This window comes from Ambystoma mexicanum, chromosome 8, assembly GCF_040938575.1.
Source record: "Ambystoma mexicanum isolate Mex_15411 chromosome 8, UKY_AmexF1_1, whole genome shotgun sequence".
Classification (NCBI taxonomy): domain Eukaryota; kingdom Metazoa; phylum Chordata; class Amphibia; order Caudata; family Ambystomatidae; genus Ambystoma; species Ambystoma mexicanum.
Window position 1 is genome coordinate 164,500,581 of NC_090929.1, and position 23,630 is coordinate 164,524,210.

Sequence of the window (23,630 nt, forward strand, 5' to 3'; positions counted from 1 at the left end):
GCACACCCACATCGTCTCCAAGGTGCATGTGATGTGGAAGGAATAAGGTGATCAGGGTCTAAACTTCAAGTAATCAATGACCTCTTTCTATAAACTTCCCTGCTTACAACAAATCCATGTGAGGCTTGTTAACTGGTGCACGTCTATCAATAATCAGAACTTTCACAGGGTTATTTTAAATGGCCCAATACATCTGGGTAGAGTGAGTTGCTTCCACGACTGAATGTGCAGTCCCTTCTGCTGGGCTTTCTATCTTTTTTCTGGCCCGGGCGGTTACCCTTCCTAGAGCAGGGAAACACACAGAGCATGTTGTCCGCTCCATGGGCTGCTTCGTCTCGAGAAGCCTGACCAATTGGGCGCAGATCGATGAACTCACACTGACCTGTAAGTGACTCCAATCAAGCAATCCCACTAAGTCAGTGCCTTGTCTGGGATGCCCAAGGGAAGCCCTTATTTATATATTTTTATGGCAAGTTATAATCTGGATGATGAACCCTTGTATAACACCCCTCTCTTAGAATCCCCCTGACCCCACTGAGCCAAGAAGTAGATTTGTTTTGCAAATTTAAAAGGTTTATTAGAAAAATTAAACAATATATATATATCACACTTTTATAATAAATTGATAATTGATATCACACTTATGAATATAATGTTGATCAACAATGGGTAATCTGACACTAGCACACCTCTTTACAATCAATGAGGAGTTGGTATAGGATGGATAAGGCAGCGAAAATACTTTATGGTTTCAAGGGAAAAGCAATGAGGAATGAAATGCAGTACAGAAATAACTTGATATGATTTTAGCAAAAGATAATATAATCACTTTTTCTCTGGCAATTCACCCCCCCCCCCCCGCCTATGCAATGTAAGAAATGGAAGGAGAGCACACAGTCTTCAAGAATCCCAACAAAAATGCAATACGAAATGCAGTTCCCCCCTAGCAAGCTTAGAGAAAAACAGGTATTATTTTAAAACACAGGCCCAAAATGCTTTGAAGGTGGTGGCAATGAAGTGAAATGATGCTAAAATTGATTTAAATTCCCTGTAGGAGGTTCAGGGTGAGTGATATCTAGTTTATATTAGTTCAGGATCACTTTAGCAATGCTCTATGAGTAGGTGTCACGCCGCCCGCATTGGGGTCCACTTACTTGAAGCGGCGCGCCCCGTCCTGGAGGCTGTACCCGCGCTTTCGCTTAGGGGTTCCTGGGTTGTTCTGGTCATCGCGCGCTTCCGGGTTTCCTGGGCAGGTTGGTCAGCGCATGCGCGGGCGGCCATTCCGCGCTCTTCGCGCATGCGCGCTGCACGGAGTACTCGCTTTGGAGGACCTTGCGGTCCACGCCTCTCTCCGAGCCAACCAACGCTTGGGAGTCGGCTCGGCTTGCGTTCCAAGCCTCCTAGGGGTTGGCAGTCCTATTTAAGGAGCCCGGTCGTTCATTCAAACTGCGTCTCAACGCGGTTTGATTAAGATCGTGTTTCCTCGCCGGTTCCTTGTGCCTTCCTTACCTGTTACCTGACTCCTGTCCTCCTTGTTCCTGGTACCCTCGGGTACATCAGCAGTTGCCTTGCCTTGTGCCTTCCTTACCTGTTACCTGACTCCTGTCCTCCTTGTTCCTGGTACCCTCGGGTACATCTGCAGTTGCCTTGCCTTGTCCTTCCTTCCCTTGTCCTGTGGTAGGGTGGTTCCCTTCCCCTCTTCTGAGTTGGGTGGTTCCCCTGTGGTTATCAGTTGGTCCTTGCCCTTGTACCTTGTCTGCCTGCACTTCCAGCCTCCCTCTACCTTGTGAGCCATTCTTCTACCTTCCTTCCCGGATCCTGCCTCCTACCAATCTCCACTGTGTCCTCTCCCTTGGGACTTCCATCTTCCGGATCCAGTCTTCCTTGGGGACTCAGTATCGTCATCTGGAAAGGCTCCCCCTGTCAGTGCTTGCACTGTCCTGACGCCACGTTAATCAGGGGTGAGCAGACTCGTGGCGTTGGGAGCTGGTTCATCTCCAACCCGGTTCCATTCGGGCGGGAGCTGGGCTGGCTTCTCGCGTCATCAACCACATCCACGCAGGACTCCTGACAGCCTGGCATCATCATCAAGATCTTCAACCAGACGAACAGGTACGCAACGTCCTCGTGACGCACTCTATAACAGTAACTAGCCGGTTAAAACGAATTGTAGCAAAGGAAAGCAAGGAGCTGCTGATTTTTACACGTGGCTGAAATTGTGCAAAATGTCAAATCGTGGCAAATTTAATCGCGTGCGTCGAGCGTAATTACGGTAGACGTGTCTAGGTTCGTTGGAAAGCCTAGAATCTTAGCTTTAAGATAAAAGTTCGCTCCTAGCACAAACGGTTCCGGAGATACGGCCGATTTAGTCAAGGTCGTTTTTCGGATTTGAAATTTTAAAGCTCAGAATGACAGATGACAGTTTTCAGTTTTAAAGATGACAGAATGACACGATTCTAGGAGGCAGTTCTAATAGGCTAAAATAGTTTGGATTAGATTATTTTAAACTAAGAGATTGATTTTGGCACAGTCAGTACTATTTTTGAAATAAGCCGTCAAGGTCTGATCAGGTTGGACGGGACTTCCGGCGGGTGGTTCTGAAGTCCCGGCTATCTGGGTCAGCTCTGCTCTCTGGGTCTGTCAAGCACCGGTTCTGCTCACAACGGTCTGGTTTGTGGTTCTTTCTGGTTCCGGATACAGCACTGCTTTCTGGATACTGCTAAAGGTTCTTGCAAAAATTCTTGGCAAAAAATTCAAACAGCTCGCCCGGCTGTTGAATAGTTTGGTTGGTTTTGAGGCCTGCTGAAGAGGATTCAGCTTGTAGATTCAGGCCTGTCTGCTACAAATTCTGGAGTTAATTTCTGGTCTCTGGAGATTGATGGATTTGAAGTCTGGATCTCTGGATGTGAAGTCTGAAGTCTCCCGGCAAAGTGTCCCGCAAGAAAGTGGAAAGTGAATCCCCCCCCCTGTTCTGCACTGTCTGCTTTTATGTGTTTAGAAAGTGGGTGTGTGCGTGGCATAACTGAGCCTGCCCCTCTCTACTTGTCATTGGCCCAATTCTCCCCTCTCCCATGATTGGGGGAAGGAAATGGATTGTCGTCATGATGAGGTCTGTTTATGGGTCAGAGGATCCTCCCGTGGTCAATTTGCCCACAAATCTATATTTGATTCAAATACATATTTCCCAGATACACAAGTGGTTGACATTACATGTACATATTACAGATGAATTAAGACAGGTCTCTGTTCAAGCCCCATGTTCCTGCGAGCTGGGATTCAGAAATGACAACATTTTGCGCTTTTTGGTCGGTTTACCAATATCGGACATTTACCAAAAATTACACAAATGTGCGCAAGGAGTATGGACATTAATTGATGAAGTGTCCGATTTTTAACATGCAGACATTTGGACTAAGACCTTATTTTCCGCTAGCAACCCCACAGAATACACCACAGGGTCCTAACACCTCTTATAATGTGCACAGAAAAATCACAAGAATAATGATATTATTTATATAATTTTGACCAGTCCGTACTATGAGTTATCTATCTTTTTAAAATGATGCCCTGGTCAAAAAGGGATGTGGCTTCCCACATCACATGGTGGAATAAATGGTTTATCCACTTCCCCCAAGCTTAGTTTGCTAGCAGAGGCACTGCCCCTCCCAGTTTCTCCCAAGAGGAAGCCATTTTACGACCCCCCAATATAACATTTGCCTGAGTCCAGGACAGGGCTTTGTTCAACTTCCTGCAGTCCCCAGGTGCCCCTCCCCTAACCCAATCAGAGAGGTGTCATCTCCTTTTGGCAGTGGCAGCAGGATGCAGCTAGGCCTGGGAAGAGTGGCTGAGCAGGTTTCTCCTGTCGGGGGTAGTTGTCAGTCAGAATTCAGCTAAATGTCACTTTAGTTCCCAGTTTTCTACATTCAAATCCAACTTACATGCAGCTATTTTGTATATATACATTAAATAATTACTTCCTTCAAGTCATTTCAGAATATAGTTTTACATTGTATCCACCTCTTAGCAAGTCTTTCCTTGGCCTGGTTTCGGTTCATTTGTTCAGTTTTACACAAAAGTCTGGTGGTTTTAAAACGCCAGCTTTCTGATAGTGGTGAGCACCAGTACTGCATCCATTTTTGACATTAAGAAAATGAATTCCCACGGTTCTGGGTTGCTTTTGGCAATCAGCATTGCCATTCCCAATGGTTTCAGGCTACTGTGTGTGTAGCCCAATGGTTGTTTTAGGCAGTGCCCTCCTGTGCTCACAACATAGGCAAAAATGGGTGGCAGCCTATTCTTCATGTTTTCCCTGTGCACTCTCTGGGGAGTTCTGGCCATCATGATGTTTTCAATGCCAGTACTGCACAGTTTTATGGTAGGGCTTGGCTGCATGGGTAAAACATCCCACAGACCGCCTCATTTTAAATAGGGCAGTACATTAAATGAAGGCGTAAAACTGAGGTCCAATGCTTTTATGCCTTCATTTGTATGTCTGCATTTTGGAGCAGTGACGAGAATGAGGAGAGGCACGGTGCAGAGATAAAATCTCTGCCGTGCTGTCCTTCTCCGTTTCGTCAGTCTACCTCATTATACACCTGTGTGAGATTTTCATGCAGGCGTATAATAAATGAATTCCTGTGGAATCCGTCTATTTTTTGCAACTGGTCAAGACCTGGTGGATTCCATAGCAATCCATTAGTAAACACGTATTTGCAGACAGAGTTTACTTTTACATGAGATAGAGGGGAAAATAGCAGAGTAAAAACGAGTTCTCCTTGCTTTTACTCTTTCTTTGCCCGCTTCCACTTGTGGTCCTTTGCATGCAATTCATATTTTTTATGAGGCAACCCCCTCAGTGTTTGCCGATCTGTGTCAGTTTTCACCGGATTCAACATGACCCTGTGAATCTGCCGAGTCATTAGGACAGACTGTGACATGCCATGTACTGAGGGCAGAATAATGAATGGGATGGCTCTTGCCATTAAAAGCCGCTGGCGCTTCTTACTTGATGCATTTTCTGATATTTCTGTTTCATGGTCATTTTGTGTTCTGTGCCAAGTCTCTGGCCACATGTATAGCACGCCTGGAGACTACGCCAATGGTAACAGTGCACGGTATAAGTCAAATTAACATAACAATACATTAGTCGAGTCAAATCTCCTAACACCCAATGGCTTACGCATGGAATCTCGATTTCCCATTCCCGATACTTGCAAGGAGTTTGCTTTGGTTGGTTTCTAGGGTTATTTGATGGAGACAGAGAATTTGTGAGGGCCTATGGCAGAAATGTGTATGTAACCTGCAGGTTCCTCCAGGCTGGGAGGACAGCTCCGGGGCAACATGTTTGTCTTGGAAGCAAGACAATGCAGAGCAACCCAGGTTTGAATCCCAGTTCCCTGGTTAGAGACTGGTCTCTGGTATTAAGCACGTTATTAAAGAATAATTAATTCCAGGTACAAATCCCAAAATAGAATAAAAAAAAAAAACCCTGTGATAGGAAATGCTTGAATGAATGTTTCTAAAGCACTGGGAATTACTGTTATTAGCAATGAGTACATTGTGTTTTAGCACATATATATCATTGTATTAGATTTCACACGTCCCAACAGGGCAGAGCATTCTGTACTGGTGGGCAATGGTCCTCTGCACAAAGGGCTTTCTAATTCAATGGGTCTCATTACGTGCAACTTTGCTCCTAATCACTGAAAACTGGGCACTGATGTCCAGGCCTACGCATGGCACACATGCAGACTGCGAGGAAAGCTAACACGATCATTCAAGATACTTGAACCAACTGGTCATGACTACTAGAAATGTCAGTGGCTAGTTTTTAAATCTCTTGCTTGTTTTGAGGGCGAGGAAATTCAGTCAAAGCTTTTTTTTTCTTTATTGAATATAGCTGAAAAATTCAACTTTTTCAATATTTAAACAGAATTCATTTACATATTAAGTACCCCGAAGAAATCAGATAAAAATGGAACAAAAATGGAATAAAAGTGACAAAAATATAAACAAAAAACAAACATAAAGGGGCCGATTCATGGAACAAACGTGCGCCAAAAATCTTCGCGCAAGCAGGCGCAAGCAGGCGCAAGCGGAAAAAAACAGGCGCACGCGCACGCGTGCGATTCATGGAAGTCGCTGCGCGTGTTCACCTCGGGATGTGCGCCAAACCCGTGCATGGCGCACAAGTCAATGCAACATCCCGAAAGGCGTGCGTGACGCGCACAGTGAAAGCACACAACCTCGGCGCATACACCAGAAAGTGGGCGGGACACGGGGCGTAACGCGCGGAATGGGGAACAAAGCGCGAAAATAAGGGCGTAACTGGGGATGTACTGCAGGGAAGCAGACGGAACGCCCACACGCACTCGAACCACACGTATTCATGGAATCGAATAGGGCAAAGCCACGCACAGCCAAAGACACGCACAAGCTGAAACACGTCCGCCACACGAAGGCAGGCGGTAGAGTCCCAGCGCATCACAAAAGTGGCAACATACAGCAATTGGGCCTGTGCGAGCGGGGCACGTGTATTGCGGGGGTGCGCGGGAAGCAACACACGCGATCGAGCGGGGTACGTGTATTTCGGGGGCGCGCGGGAAGTTACACACGCGATTGAGCGGGGTACGTGTATTTCTTGGGGTGCGCGGGAAGTTACACACGTGATTGAGCGGGGTACGTGTATTTCGGGGGTGCGCGGAAGTTAAATACGCGATTGAGCGAGGTATGTGTATTTCGGGGGTGCGCGGGAAGTTACACACGCGATTGAGCGGGGTACGTGTGCTTCTGGGGTGCGCAGGAAGTTACACATGCGATTGAGCGGGGTACGTGTATTTCGGGGGTGTGCGGGAAGTTACACACGCGATTGAGGGGGTACGTGTATTTCGGGGGTGCGCGGGAAGTTAGATACGCGATTGAGCGGGGTACGTGTATTTCGGGGGTGCACGGGAAGTTACACATGCGATTGAGCGAGGTACGTGTATTTTGGGGGTGCGCGGGAAGTTACACACGCGATTGAGCGGGGTACGTGTATTTCGGGGGTGCGTGGGAAGTTACACACGTGATTGAGCGGGGTACGTGTATTTCGGGGGTGCGCGGGAAGTTACACACGCGATTGAGCGGGGTACGTGTATTTCTGGGGTGCGCGGGAAGTCACACACGCGATCTCATCAGGGTACGTGTATTTCGGGGTGCGGGGGAAGTATCCCACGCAACATCAGCATGGTACGTGTATTCCAGGGGTGCGCGGGAAGTTCCACACGCAATCTCATCAGGGTACGTGTATTACAGGTTTGCGCGGGGAGCAGCACACGTGAATTGCAAGTGTGGGTCCTCCCAGGTGTTCCCTCTACACCCTCCATGGCCCCTGCAGGTGGCTCACACCACAGGGGCCTACCCAGCACATGTCCTGCAGGCACCCCATCCACCATGGCCATGCCCACCAGCCAACCCACATGTCAACTTGCACTACTGCCCACCAACGCATGTCCCCCTGCACCCCCAGCCACCAGGGGCACCATCCACCAGGCCCCCACCCATGTCTCCCACCACCCCCACCCCCCAGCAGTGCAGGGGCACCCACCACCAGGCCCCCACCCATGTCTCCCAGCAACCCCACCCCCCAGCCACCAGGGGCAGCCTCCACCAGGCCCCCACCCATGTCTCCCAGCACCCCCACCCCCCAGTCACCAGGGGCAGCCTCCACCAGGCCACCACCCATGTCTCCCACCACCCCCACCCGCCAGCCACCAGGGGCACCCACCACCAGGCCCCCACCCATGTCTCCCAGCACCCCCAGCCCCCAGCCACCAGGGGCAGCCTCCACCAGGCCCCCACCCACGTCTCCCACCACCCCCACCCCCCAGTCACCACGGGCAGCCTCCACCAGGCCCCCACCCATGTCTCCCAGCACCCCCACCCCCCAGCCACCAGGGGCACCCACCACCAGGCCCCCACCCATGTCTCCCAGCACCCCCACCCCCCACCCCCCAGGGGCAGCCTCCACCAGGCCCCAACCCATGTCTCCCACCACCCCCACCCCCAGCACTGTGGGGCAGCCTCCACCAGGCCCCCACACATGTCTCCCACCACCCCACCCCCCAGCACTGTGGGGCACCTGCCAGCAGGCCCCCACCCATGTCCAACTCATGTTCCCCACCACCCCCAGCCCCCAGCCACCAGGGGCAGCCTCCACCAGGCCCCCACCCATGTCTCCCACCACCCCCACCCCTCAGCAGTGCAGGAGCAGCCTCCACCAGGCCCCCACCCATGTCTCCCACCACCCCCACCCCCAGCACTGTGGGGCAGCCTCCACCAGGCCCCCACACATGTCTCCCACCACCCCCACCCCCCAGCAGTGCAGGGGAAGCCTCCACCAGGCCCCCACCCATGTCTCCCACCACCCCCACCCCCAGTCACCAGGAGCAGCCTCCACCAGGCCCCCACCCATGTCTCCCAGCACCCCCACCCCCCAGCCACCAGGGGCAGCCTCCACCAGGCCCCCACCCATGTCTCCCACCATTTCCACCCCCCAGTCACCAGGGGCAGCCTCCACCAGGCCCCCACCCATGTCTCCCACCACCCCCACCCCCCAGCCACCAGGGGCAGCCTCCACCAGGCCCCCACCCATGTCTCCCACCACCCCCACCCCCCAGCAGTGCAGGGGCAGCCTCCACCAGGCCCCCACCCATGTCTCCCAGCACCCCCACCCCCCACCCCCAGGGGCAGCCTCCACCAGGCCCCCACCCATGTCTACCACCACCCCCACCCCCCAGCCACCAGGGGCAGCCTCCACCAGGCCCCCACCCATGTCTCCCAGCACCCCCACCCCCAGCAGTGCAGGGGCAGCCTCCACCAGGCCCCCACCCATGTCTCCCACCACCCCCACCCCACAGCCACCAGGGGCAGCCTCCACCAGGCCCCCACCCATGTCTCCCACCCCCCCACCCCCCAGCAGTGCAGGGGCACCCACCACCAGGCCCCCACCCATGTCTCCCAGCACCCCCACCCCCCAGGGGCACCCACCACCAGGCCCCACCCATGTCTCCCAGCACCCCCACCCCCCAGCCACTAGGGGCAGCCTCCACCAGGCCCCCACCCATGTCTCCCACCACCCCCACCCCCCAGCAGTGCAGGGGCAGCCTCCACCAGGCCCCCACCCATGTCTCCCACCACCCCCACCCCCCACCCCCCAGGGGCAGCCTCCACCAGGCCCCCACCGATGTCTCCCACCACCCCCACCCCTCAGCACTGTGGGGCAGCCTCCACCAGGCCCCCACACATGTCTCCCACCACCCCCACCCCCCAGCAGTGCAGGAGCAGCCTCCACCAGGCCCCCGCCCATGTCTCCCACCACCCCCACCCCCCAGCACTGTGGGGCAGCCTCCACCAGGCCCCCACACATGTCTCCCACCACCCCCATCCCCCAGCAGTGCAGGGGAAGCCTCCACCAGGCCCCCACCCATGTCTCCCACCACCCCCACCCCCCAGTCACCAGGGGCAGCCTCCACCAGGCCCCCACCCATGTCTCCCAGCACCCCACCCCCCAGCAGTGCAGGAGCAGCCTCCACCAGGCCCCCGCCCATGTCTCCCACCACCCCCACCCCCCAGCACTGTGGGGCAGCCTCCACCAGGCCCCCACACATGTCTCCCACCACCCCCATCCCCCAGCAGTGCAGGGGAAGCCTCCACCAGGCCCCCACCCATGTCTCCCACCACCCCCACCCCCCAGTCACCAGGGGCAGCCTCCACCAGGCCCCCACCCATGTCTCCCAGCACCCCACCCCCCAGCCACCAGGTGCAGCCTCCACCAGGCCCCCACCCATGTCTCCCAGCACCCCCACCCCCCAGCCACCAGGGGCAGCCTCCACCAGGCCCCCACCCATGTCTCCCACCACCCCCACCCCCCAGCACTGTGGGGCACCTGCCAGCAGGCCCCCACCCATGTCCAACTCATGTTCCCCAGCACCCCCACCCACCAGCACTGTGGGGCACCTGCCAGCAGGCCCCCACCCATGTCCAACTCATGTTCCCCACCACCCCCACCCCCCAGCACTGTGGGGCACCTGCCAGCAGGCCCCAACCCATGTCCAACTCATGTTCCCCACCACCCCCCAGCACTGTGGGGCACCTGCCAGCAGGCCCCCACCCATGTGCAACTCATGTTCCCCAGCCAACATGTCATCACAATCTAGATCCCTGGTCCCTATGGTCAGCCTCCAAATGCAAAACACCCACCCGAGTATTGCATCCACCCACTCATAATTTGCAATTACATCACAAACACATTTCCCTCACATACACCCAATGGGTGTCAGTGAATCTCAAAACACATATCATGAAATGCATGAAACCAATGAGATACCACACATTGAAGTTCACCAAAAAAAATATGTATTAAAGGAAACATATATAGAATCAAAAATGAAGAAACAGAAATGTGAATGTACAAAAATTAAAAGAAGCATGTCCGTGAAAAAAAGCAAAACCAAAAATAAAATTCCAAAGTAATGTTGTCCAAAGTCAATGTCCACAAAACAAAATCCAATGGGAAATAAAAAAGAAAGCCATTGCTCCATGGTTAAAATGTGAAAAAAAAATACAATCCAACAGTGAACTATGTACATGGGAGCAAGCCAGGGTCCATTATCCCAACAAAAGAAAGGAAACCTATCTAACTACACTAACTAATAAGAATAAACTATATACAAAAATGTGGCCAATGTCCGAAAGGTCCAAATAAAATCAAAACAAAAATGAAACCTAACACTACCTACATAACTATGTACAAGGGCAGCGGGCTAGTTTCACGGCTCACTTGTGGATGTCCCGGGCCAGGGCATCATCGAACTCCTCCTCAATGTCCCGGAGGCGGTCCTCCTCCATGGCCCCGAGGGTCCGCAGGGCCGTCGACGTGTCCACCTCCAAACCCCTGTGGATTGCCTCGAGGCACTCGGCCCGCCTCAGGGCCCTCCGCATGGAGTTCTCCGCCCTGACCATTGTGAGCCGTGCCTCTTCCGCCCGCTGCCGCTCCGCATCTATGGCGTGGCCCAACCGCTGCCACACGGAAGACACTCTCTGTCCTGGGTCCTCCTGCCCTCTGGCCGATGCCTGCCCCTCCGATGTCGAAGACCCCGAGCCTTCATGGCTCCCACCACGTTGCTGCTGCTGCTGTGCCTCTGCCCGTGCGCTGCCTCCTGCTGCCTGCACATCCTCCGCCGGCTGGGGTGCAGTCGTAGATGTGGCCACCCCTGCTGGACGTCCGACTCCCGACTGTGGCAGGGATGCCTCCTCCACCAGCATGGCCGCACCGTCAGAGGCAGCTCCACAGGGCACCCAGGTGACTGATGGGTGGGAAGATGGCACGGAGGACGACTGGCGCGTAGGGGGTCCAGTTGAGGAGGGGGTCGTAGCAAGCCCCATCAGACGGAGGAATCCAGCCTGGGTGACCTGTCCCAGCAGGCTGACGTGGTCAACGAGCCATTCGAGATGACGTGCAGTGTCCTCATGAAAAGACTGCAGGTCACCTCGCATGGCCCGTTGACGCAACGCCACACCAGCCAGGACAGGCTCAACCCGGACCCGGATAGCCACGTCCGCAGGCAGAGGAAGGCCAGTTGACATGAGCTCATCCCCTGCCTGAAAAGGGGTCTAGACGTAAGCATCCCTGCTGGTGCAAGATGATGCAGGGACAGGATCAGGGACAGGATTGCACACAGGCACCTCCGCGGCGGCCTGTGCTGCCTCCTGTCCCTGGTCCTGCACTGCACCACTAGCACCAGTGGGATCCCCACCTCCAGACCCCGTCTCTGGTGCTTGCACGGCCTCCTCCTCCACCAAACCCCCCACCAACCTGGATGACTCCGTGCCATCTTCCCCTGTTGGGCCCTGTGGGGTCCCAGCTTCCCCTTCTGCTGCCGAGGAGTCCAACTCCAACCTCCGCCTCTTGGACCTCCCCCCGGCAGCTGCGGCCTGGGACGCGGCACCGGACTCCTCACTCCCCGACGAGATCACAACATGGGAGGGGAGCCGGGCCTTGCGTCTCCGGCTGGCGGTGGGGTCCCCGCCGCTGTGCTCCACAGCACCTTCTCCGCCCTCTTCATCAGTTGACGCTGCAGACAGGGAGAAACAAAACACAGGCATCAGGGCACTGTACAATGGACACATACACACATGACAGTTGTACATGAGTGGCATTGGCAAACCTCAGACATGTCATCACAATCCCCAACACACATGTCATTACAACTTGCACACATGAGCCATACCACAGCCATATCGCAACTGCCACTACCATCCATACACATACAACAGCATGAGCAGCCAAAGGTGAGCCAGACATCACATGCAACACAGGAAGTGCACCACACATTTACACACACCACCACACTTGCATGCATGTGTACACCTCTGCCAAGTGTCGCAGTGTTCAGACGGGCATCCATGTCACATCTGCCAATCAGGCTTCCACATACCGCTGTCACATGCATCCATGTTGCATCACTGTTGCACCCTTGTCAAATACACACACATGCACATGTACACAGTGCTGATACATGCAGCCAAAAACAACATACATGCGTGACATCACGGACATGTCTACTTACATACACATTCATCCAAACATGTGTGCCCACACAACTGCATTTGGCATGCAAGCCTACACACACAAGCACCATCCATGTCTCACACATTCCAGCCCTCGCCTGTGTTAGCCCCACGGCCCTGTACACCCCCACCCATACTCGACCCCATGCAAACAGATGTGCAACCTGCACACTAATGAATAATCACCACACGCACTGCTCACAATCAGGATGCATGTACACTCACCGCTCGACTCCAGACGGGTCTGCCTCTCAAGGACCTGGACGTGGAGCGCTGGGGATATGCGTTCCAGGACCCTCATTTGTTCTTCCGACAAGTGGCCCCGGCGCCCCTTGGCATCCGCTGCCTTCAAGAGGCGCCGGGCCTTGTTCAGGGTCCTGGACCTGAAGTCCTCCCAGCGCTTCTTGACATGTTGTAAGTCGCGGACTGCCACCCCCTCCGCGTTGATGGCAGTCACGATGTCAGTCCAGATCCGAGTCCGTCCTTCCTTGTCGGCGCGGGAACTTCCGAAGAGGGCATCATACTGCCCCAGGACTTGCTCCACCAGGACACCAACTTCGGTTGCACTGAAGCTGGTGCCTCTCTGCCTCTCTGGCCGGGGGTTGTCTGTGGTCTCAGATGGTGTTTGCCCCGACATGACAACCCCAGAGGCAGGAGTGGGTGGGCAACTGGGTCCTGGGGCTGGGCTGTGGAGCGATGGAATCCCAGTCGGGAGTCTTCGGTTCCAGCAGGGGTGGTCACAGCAACAGCACCCCTGGCTGATGTGCAGGCAGCAAATGGCAGGGCACGTGGGCAGCAGGCAGTCAGGCAGCAGCAGATGGCAGGTGGGAGCGTGCTCGGGGCTCTGGGGGGGCAGTAGTTCGGCCTTCTGGGCAGGAGCGTGGTCTTCCGTGTGCTTACGCGTGGCCAGCTTGATACGGAGTGATTTGGCACGTGAAAAATCTGCACGTCAGTGTGTGATTCGAGGAAAGGCCCTTAGCGTGTAAGCGCGTCTGCACGCATATGCATTTTCATTGGACAGAAGGCCCCTCAAGCGCAAGCGCCCCTGTGACGTGACGCGTACAGACGTGCATGGGCATTTCAGCGTGCGAAAAAATGCACGTCCGCGTGTAATACGAGGAAAGGGCCCATGCGTGTAAGCGCGCGTGGAAAACTGCACGTCCGCGTGTAATACGAGGAAAGGCCCTTAGCGCGTATGCACGGCAGCACGCATATGCGATTTCATTGGACCAAAGGCCCTTAGCGCGTGAGCGCGTCTGTGACGTGACGCGCGCGGGTGTTTCCCTCATTGCACGTGATGACAGAACACACGTGGATTTCCACCAATCGCGTGTGAAAGTTCCCGGCACCCCGGAACACACGTACCCAGGCTAATTGCGTGTGGAACCTCCCGCACACCCCGAAACACACGTACCCAGGCCAATCGCGTGTACGCTCACTCCCCTCCGATCAGACGCGATGACACTCGGACCTACAGTCTTACCACGTATCCGAATACAAGAAACCCGCGCACGGCAAAAGACGTGCACAGGCGTCAACGTGTCCACCTACACGAAGGCAGGCGGAGGCGTCCCCGCGCACAGCATAAAAGTGCGCGCAAACAACAAACGCGTATATACAGCTACAATGAATGCCCCATTTGTCGCTGCACTGATCGTGGGACACCGCAGGAGGAGGAGAATAGCCAGGGCACGCATTTTCGCACCACGGACAAGCCTTTTTGGGATGCCTGACGACCAGGTCTACGGCAGGTATAGGTTTCCACCCCATATCATCCTAGACCTGGTCAGGGAGTGGGAAGATGACCTCACATCCCCCACCCTTTGCTCCCAAGCATTGAGCCCCTTGGAGAAGCTGCTCAATGCCCTGCATTTTTTGGCCACTGGGTCATTTCAGCGGACCACTGCCATAGTGGGGGGGGTCTCACAGGCCACGCAGTCACGCTGCCTACACCAGCTACTGGCAATCATGACAGCGCGCCCCTCAGTCTGCAGGCACATATACATGCCCAGAACACCCGCAGAAAGGCAGGCCGTTGTCCTGGATTATTTCAGGGTGGCAAACTTCCACAAAGTGCTCGGTGCCATAGATTGCACCCATGTGGCCCTACGTCCACCTAGGGCCATTGAGCACATCTACCAACACCGCAAGCACTGGCATTCCATCAATGTACAGGTGGTATGTGATGCAAAGGGAATCATCACCTCTGTCTATGCAAACTACCCTGGCTCCACCCATGACAGTTTCATATACAGAATGTCCGCCCTGAGCCGGGCCCTGGAAGCTGGGCAGCATGGCGACACATGGCTCCTAGGTCAGTACAAATGCCCTTGCACATGCATGCAAGTCACACACAGACAAATATCCAAACCCTAATAATCTCAACTATTATCACCTCCCCAGGGGACAGTGCCTACCCTCTGAGCAACCACATGATGACGCCAATCCGGAACCCCACCACACCACCCCAGGTAAGATACAACGCCTCCCATATTGCAACCAGGGACATAGTGGAGCGTACATTCGGAGTGCTCAAGTCACGTTTCCGCTCCCTTGACCGCTCTGGTGGGCAAATACTCTATGCACCACCAGAAGTGTGCAGGATCATTGTGGCAGCATGTGTCCTGCACAATGTTGCAACACGGCAGTGCATCCCAGTGGACATGGTGGTGCCCCCACATCCCCAACCACAGGCACAGGCACTTCCCATGGGAGGGGACAGGGCACGTGGCGAGGAAGCCCGGACCCAGCTTGTGGCCACATTTTTCACCTAAACTCCCACCCCTGCGGAGTGCACACAGGCCTGGCACATACCAGGTGACAATCAATGATGACAAAGAGACAGTCAACTGTCACAACCCTACCACCCTGAGATAGTTGCCATGGAAGTGCCACATCGTCTGCATCCCTAGCTACTTAAACACAAGCTATCCTGTGTGACCAAAAGGCACACACATGACATATGACATGATATGGGCCATACACAAGTATTCCAAGGCGCAATGAGGCAGGGAGGGGGGAACAAGGGAACACAGAGAACGGTACTACTAGGCCAGGTGTCATTGAGATCGTGCAAGTGCAGGGGTAGGGGGAAGGGAAAAGTGCAAGGGGAAGGGTGGGGGGGAGTCCAGTACAGGGGAAGTAGCCCAAAAAAATAATACATAGGTCGCCTGGTGGCAACTGCAGAGGTAAGTGCAGACAAGTGCTGGGAAGGGAGGGCTGTAGGGATAGAGAGACAGTACTGCAGTGCAGGGGTTGCCAGGGAGGCAGTGCAAGTGGAGAGTGGCTGGGCCAGGGACCGAGGTCAGTGAGAGTGGCCTAGTTGAAGCTCCTGTGCAGTTCCAGTGAAGAATTCTGCAAGGGAGAGGCAGAGAGTAAGCAGAAGCAAAGAGGAAGGTCTTGAGGTGCTTCCAGAACTGGAGATGGTTCCCCTCAAGTTCAAGTCAGGCAGGAAGTCTGTTCCAGGGGGAGGGCCCTGCTGCGGAGATAAATCTACCCCCAGCTAGTTGCTCTGAGAAGCAGATGACCCGGACATGCAAGGTGTGCATCACACACACCTGCAAAACAGGCCATGGCCATCACTGTCATGTCACTCAAACCCTCCCAAACATCAACATGACATGGCAAGCAATACCCATACACCAACGCAGTAACGATAAGGTACACATTGCCATGTCCTAAATGTACAGTGGCATCGGACAATGATGCCTGACCCAGAATCAGATGAAATGACAGACCAACAAAATCTCCCACCCAAAATAAGTAATTTCCAAATGCATTACAACAGTCGTAGACGTAACATCACAATGAATGCCTGTCTACATGCACATTATGCATTGCAAAATCAACACTGCAGCTCATGTGTGCAGTGTCCCACTCCTGCATCACACTGCTCAGCGCACAGCACAGTGAACAGCCATTGTGTGTGATGCACACCCTGAGCATCACATCTAAGTGACAGACCACATCAAACATCAAATTAGGCATGTACTGGATCCATAATCGGTCACAGAACATGTGCTGCCGGGACACAGTGGGCACCAGAAGGCTAACAGTGTACACATGGATATGCAAGGGTGGGAGTACATGTAGTGCATCCGAGTGCAAGTGTGTGGTTCTGCAAGGACATGCACTCCACATATGCATGTGCACTCAAGTGACCATCAGTGTTCCCTACACATCACATGTGAACATCCACCATGTGTACACCCCAGCATGTCAAACCACAACTATCCCCTCGCACCTGAAAGGAAAACACAACACATGAACAGGCATTGATCAGCAGAACACAACATGTACATAGGATACCACCATTACTATGTCAGAGTTCCCATCACACTGCAGGGCAAGGCAACTATCAACAACAACCCCCCCTCCCTCACAAATGACCATGACCCACTGAACAACTGCACCTGGGTCATGGAGCCTCCAAACCTCAATTCCACCTGGCCACAGGATCACCTTTACCCTTCGTCACCATCTCCCACCTTGTGTGTAAAAAGATGCCTGAACCCTCAGAATCCACACTCATTTCCAAAATCACAAAATCCAAGGCATAAAAACGAACCCGAACACCCTCCAGTAGATGACTTGACGTAGCAGTACCTCACAAAGGCCAAGTACTACTACAATGATGCAACAACCAAGGTAGCACAGCAAAACAATGTCACGACAGGATGTGAGACATGTGTGGTACATGACATAGGATGATGCACCATGAATGGATGTGTACTGTCACAGGTCCCCTGTACAGGCGCGGGAGTGTCACGAAACAACCACCCCCACCATGTCCCGGGTGCCTGCAAGGTCAAACTCACACAGGCCCCTGAGACCCTGGTGGGGAATGAGGTTCAGGGATATGCAGTCGGGACAGGTGTTGACACACTGGATGACTGGAATGAGTGGCAGGAGAGGGGAGGAGGAATGACACATGAAACTAGGGAATGCACGAAAATGTACAACCTGCATGAACACATACACAATCCAAACAAACTTGGACATCATTGTCATGGCCTTCTGTAGTCCAGGCTCAGGAGTGGTACGAACCAACCACCCCCTCTAGGGTTTTGGTGCCTGCAAGTTCGGGGCTTACACAGGCATCCGCAACCCCAGTGGGGAAAGAGGGTCAGGGAACGTTGCTTGGATAGGCACGGGAAGCAGGAACACCGGGTAGAGGGTACAGGTTTCAAAATTGCATAGGATCACGGGTGATTAGGGAGAAAAAACATACCAAATTGAACCACACATACATCCATGCATCAGTACACTCCCCAGCAAGCCTATGCAGAGCAGTTCGAAAGAAAAACAACAAGACACTTAGCTCTGGTTTTGAGTGCTGGCCTCCTGCCTGCGCACTCTCAGGTCCGGTTACAGGAGCACTGCAATGCTGCAAAGAGAGCCACAGTCAACAACCTGTACGTGCCAATTACACAAAAACACAACACCAAACATGCCCCATAGCAACAAACTACTCTACAAACAGACAATCTGTGCTCGATGCTTCATACCCATATATAACATCACCCCTGTGACGGGTCATACACAGTCAATGCAGTAAGTCAGCCGCTGGTGGGTGCATGGCAAATGGAACACCAATGTGTCACAATTCACACAACATGCAATGTTCCCTGGGTAAGCAGACAGACCCATATAGCAAGCCATGACTACAGAGCAAGTTGCGTACCACCATGACCGAAACAAAGTTGGCAGTGCATTTATCATGAAGTACGTGGAAAAGACATGCACTGCACCCGAGTATGTCCCTTGCTGTATGTCCCTGTGAGCTGCCCCTTTCCATGTCTCGGAAGGCTACATGGTTGATACAAGTGCCTCAATGAACCTTGGTGTACCGGAGGGTATGTGCCACTGCCCCTGCATGTGTCCCAGACAACCCTACTATCAACAGCCATCAGTCCACAAACACATCTGAGCTGCATTGTGTGCTTCAACACCAATATTCGTCTAAGCTCACCCCCAGTGCTGTGACTAAGCCTGCATGTGCAACTCGCCTGGTGCAAGCTTTGCTGTGTCGTGGCCCCCCTGTGATGCTCACCTTGCCTGGCGTTCCTTGGAACATGTCAGCAGTTCTAGGATGTGGGTCTGCAATCACTGTGCCTCTGCTTGTGCACACATGTGCATGTGGGCACCAACAAACGGGTCAAGAATTCCGTCGTCCAATGGGCCATGTCTGCTGGCAAAGGTGCTCTGGAGGCTCATCCCCCTGCAGAAAGGGCATGAAACACATGATTAATGCTTCAAAGTCATCTGTGTGTGTCTCATCAGGCATCTCATTACTTGACCATGTCAGAGAGTCACATCACAAATCACACCATCAGTCCGTCTTTCACCTCCAAAGTGTGGAACACTATCTACAGCATGAATTGCAACAAGCACGTGTACAGGAAAGATATGAAACATACTACACAATGCATAGCAATCAATGTCCACATTAATCATGACACACCCCATCTAGCAAAAGCTGAACAGTGGACAATGACACCTAAATCATCCCCACTAGGGGTGTCAACACAAGTCACACAGCACCAGACATGCCACAGATATGACAGTCCAAAGCCCTTGTGTAATATTCTGTAACACCGAACCATCCTTGCGAGCCCATGGATAAGGGAGGCAGGAGTGGCATATGTGAGTCAAGGACCCCAAGCAGCAAACACATACACAAGACAACCATGAAGGGCTCAGCTGGAACAGACAGTGGATGCCTTCAAAAGCCACAAAGCACCGCACCGTCACATGAAAGCACAATAGACTAGCAATTTTAAACTCAACTATTAACTAATTACACTAACTATGGAAAACCTACATTACCTATTTAAACTAACTATCAAAAAGAAACTTAACTAACTAAACTAAAAGAAAAATCAAAAATGGCCACATACGACCCGGGGGGGAGGGGAGGCACCCAGGAGGGGGGAGGTACAGGGTGCTGCTCAACATCCACATGCGATGATGCTGAGCCAAAAAGAAAATCCTCCATGGGCTCAACGCCTGCACAGCACGACCTATGTGGGAGATAGATGGTCGTCCGAGTCTGGCTCATCCTGTAAAAGAGGACGTGGCACAGTAGCCTGGCCACGCCTAGCCGCAGCTTGCCCCTCGTCGGCAGCAAGTCTGCCGGACGGGTGAGCCTGGTTCTGTGTGGCGATGTTACATAGGTCTGCATGCAGAACATCACGTGATACACGTGCTTCCTCTTGCAAGGTAGCACGTGTAACACGGAGTTCCTCCTGCAAGGCCTGGCTGGACAACCGCTGCACCTCCCGGCAAGCCTGTAGCTCAGCCGAGATGGTACGCTCAAGCTGTGCAAACCTCTCCTCTGCCTGCTGCCTCTGGGACATCATAAGGACACCCAGAGTGGATCTGAGGGAAGCATACTCCTCCCTCAGGGCATCCATGTGCGCCTCTGCTTGAGCAGCAATTGCTTGATGCAGAGATGACATTTCAGCCTGGCGTGCCCTGTCTGAGGCCGCCATGCCCAGCCTGAGCGAGCGGGCCGTGGAGCGTGCCGCCTGCTGCTGGAGAAGCACCTGCCTAGCAGGGGGGAGCACAGATCGGGCCACACGCTCCATGCTCTCAGCGATGTTCTCCATTGCTGCCCCCTGCCGTTCGGAATTGGCAGTCATGTCTTGCTCCCACTCAGTATACAGCGGTTGCGCGCGGTGACCGCGTTGCCGGGCTTGACCCCTGCGGGACCCAAGGACCGGGGGTCCTCGCTGTGTTGGCACCGCCTGCGGCTGCACGACTACATGCCCCCGTCGACGTGATGTCCCAGGCACATCAGTGACTGGTGTGGAGGGTGACCCTGCGTCCCGATCCACCACGGGCGGAGGAACCAAGACTGTCTGATCCCTCAGTGCAGGTGTCGCAGACAGAGGAGTGTCCACATCAGAATCACTCACCCCTGACACATGGACTTGATGCTCATCCAACTCAACATGGACGTCAGAGTCGTCATCAAGGCTGGACTCATAGGCAGCCAGAGACAAGATGGACTGCAGCACTTGGGGGTTTTCGTGGCCTACCACCCCACGACCCCCACTAGTGCCGGGTTGATGTGGTGTTACCAACCCTGTGTCTGGCATGACAACACCATCCTCCGCCTCCATTGCGTCATCACCTGAAAAATAGAGAGAAAAAGGTCACTACACATGTCAGAAGCACACGACACACACACCGACAGCAAAGGCATCCGGCAGACATGTGACACACAACATATGACCTGGCATGCATGCTGGGTCTACTTTGAATAGCTTCTGTGATCAGACCTGTTGAAAGGTGGCAGTTTCCATGGAAGTGGGTCTATGCAGTGCAGAAAATGTGTACGCCACTCACTACCTACATGTACAAGCACTCCATGGTGTGTGCCAGGAAATGTGAAGGCAGTGCAATGTCAAATTCAGACATCACGTGCATTGTGCATTCAATGTGTACCATGTCTAGAAGCCAAGCACCCCTCCACCCCAGTACCAAAGCAGGGATGCCTAGCATGGTATCAAAAGGCTGACCATACACCTGTGTATTGACAGGCAGTGTTGACTGGCATCAACAGCTTAATGTGATACAAATTACAACACTGCAAATGATGCTGGGACAGTGGGCAGGACACATGATCAAAACTCTGGAGGCCGCCCACGTGTGAAGAAGACACAAGAGTTGGACAGAGTCATTGGCCATTGAACAGGCTGTGGCCTGTGAGCCACACAGTTTGTCAGGGCCTAAACATGTGTGCAACGCAGGACTGAGCCACTGTTGACATGGGGAGGCGGATGAGATGGCAGGCAATGCATGTAACCAAGGACTCATATTACAGTGATCATCCAGTCAAGGACACATAGGGGCATGCGTGCAATGCACATGGAGCATGAATGGGCGCTCATGTCGCTGTGGGACATCTGACCCATGCACAGTACAAGTGAGATACCCTGCATCGAGTACTAAGGCTGTACCACACGGCATATGTCTGGCAGTTTCTACGCTGGAAGTTAGCATCTACACAGGACACATGAACAAGATACTACACATTGGCAAGATTGAAGCAGACCAGTGCAAAAGTGGAACTGGAGTGCAGAGTGGCAGAGGAGGGGCAAGGGAGCATGCCCACATGGAGTCCCGCATGCAGGCAGAGGAGACATGCATGACGGTAGCATTGCATTACTTACACATCAGAACCATGTACGCGTCACATGTAGCAGCAATCATGCACAACACATCCCACAAGTGAAACACACACGTCCTCAACAAACACGCATCAACACTCACTGGACTGGGCATCAAAGTCCAGCATCTCTCCCACTCCTTCGACCAATTCAGGTGGTATGAACTCTGCAATGAGAGCCTCATGCGGAGTGAGTTCTTCCTCCTCTGGTGCAGGCCCACCGCCAGTCACCAGAGTCAAGTTGTAATTTGAGGCACGCTTGGCCTTAGTGCTGCGCTTGATGTCATTCCAACGCTTTCCGCACTCCTGCGCCGTGCGCACCTCATGGCCGAATGAACTGACATGTTCCGCAACATGCTTCCAGTGGGTGTCACGTTGGGCAGCCGTAGTCTGACTATTGGCACCCACTAGCATGTCACGGCTGTGGCCCCGCACGTAGTCCACGAGGAAGTCCAGTTCCTGCTTACAGAAAGGCTTCTTCCTCGACGTGCAGGAGGTCGTGGCTGTTTGTGGGGTCCCAGCCTCTGCTGCAGGTGCAACCTTCCTCCTCTTGGACTGTGGCGCAGACCCTGGCTGGCTAATGCCGCCCTGACCAGTATGGCCAGTGGGTTCGGTGGATTGAGCCGAGGGAGTGGCAGGTGGAGGGATGACCAAAGGCCTGACTTGTGTCAGTGGCAGCTGGGTGCCCACTAATGGACCCTGCGCAGCAACATCAGCTGTGGCAGGGTCATTGACCGCAACGGTCCTGGTTGGCAGACTCACAACCGGGGTGCTGTTGGGTGCATCTGCCCCTGCACTTGCCAACACCCGGCTGTTCGGGGCAGCAGATGACATGACTGCCCCAGGGACACGTGTCTTGGTCTGAGCAGCCCGGCGTGCCCCTATGGTTTCCCCCCTGGCCTGTTGGAGATCTACCAAGGGCTCTTCAAGTGCCAACGCAGCCTGCGCTGGCAGACCTTGAGCCTGGGTGGCGGTGTCCACAGCTGCACCTGCAGCTACCACTACCCTTGGGCCCGTGGCAGTCGATGGAATGGACTGCCGGGTCATACGGGTGCCAGTGCCAGATGCAGGAGCTGCATCCCCCGGAACCACAGGGGGTGGTGGCATGGCTGCACCGACACATGGCACAACATTGTGCTCAAGTGGCGTACCCCTGCCTCTTCCCCTCTGTGGCTGCCCTGGACACCCTGGAGTCCCCCTACTCCCTGGTCACCACGGCCACGTCCCCGACCATGCCCGCCACGAGGAGTACGCCCAGCTGAGGCGCCCCTCACCTTTGGTGGCCTCCCAACCATGGCACAGATGTAGTAGTGCTGGCACAGATGGAGTGGTGCCAATGGGAGGTGTACACCACAATTGACCTGGGCAATTGGGGTGAAGGGGGTGGGAAGCAAGATGTTAACAGCCCCCCTGCACCTGCAAGGCTGTATGTGACCCCGGTGATGTGGTGACGGGCCACGCAATGCTCAGGCACCCCAAAACTGCAGTAAAACCGTGCACGCAACCCTGCAGCCTACGTGCGTGGATTCAACCTCCCGCAGTACATGGTGGCACCCAGTAACACGAATAACGCGTACGCGTGGGACACGCAGGCTACTATGACATCGAAAATGGGTGCGATACACAGGGGCACCCGTAGTGGGAAAAAGAGCGTATGCGACTCACCGTCTGACTAGCGCGATGAAGAAAAACATGCGTAGCCAATACCCCCGCCAAAAGAAGAGATACGTCCTTGATAGCTGTGAAGTTGTGATGGCGCGCGAAACAACAGGAAGCAGCAACACACGTCGGTCTCCACGAAAGGCACGTACAGCGAACTGCTGGGCCCGCTCACCTTTAACCCGTG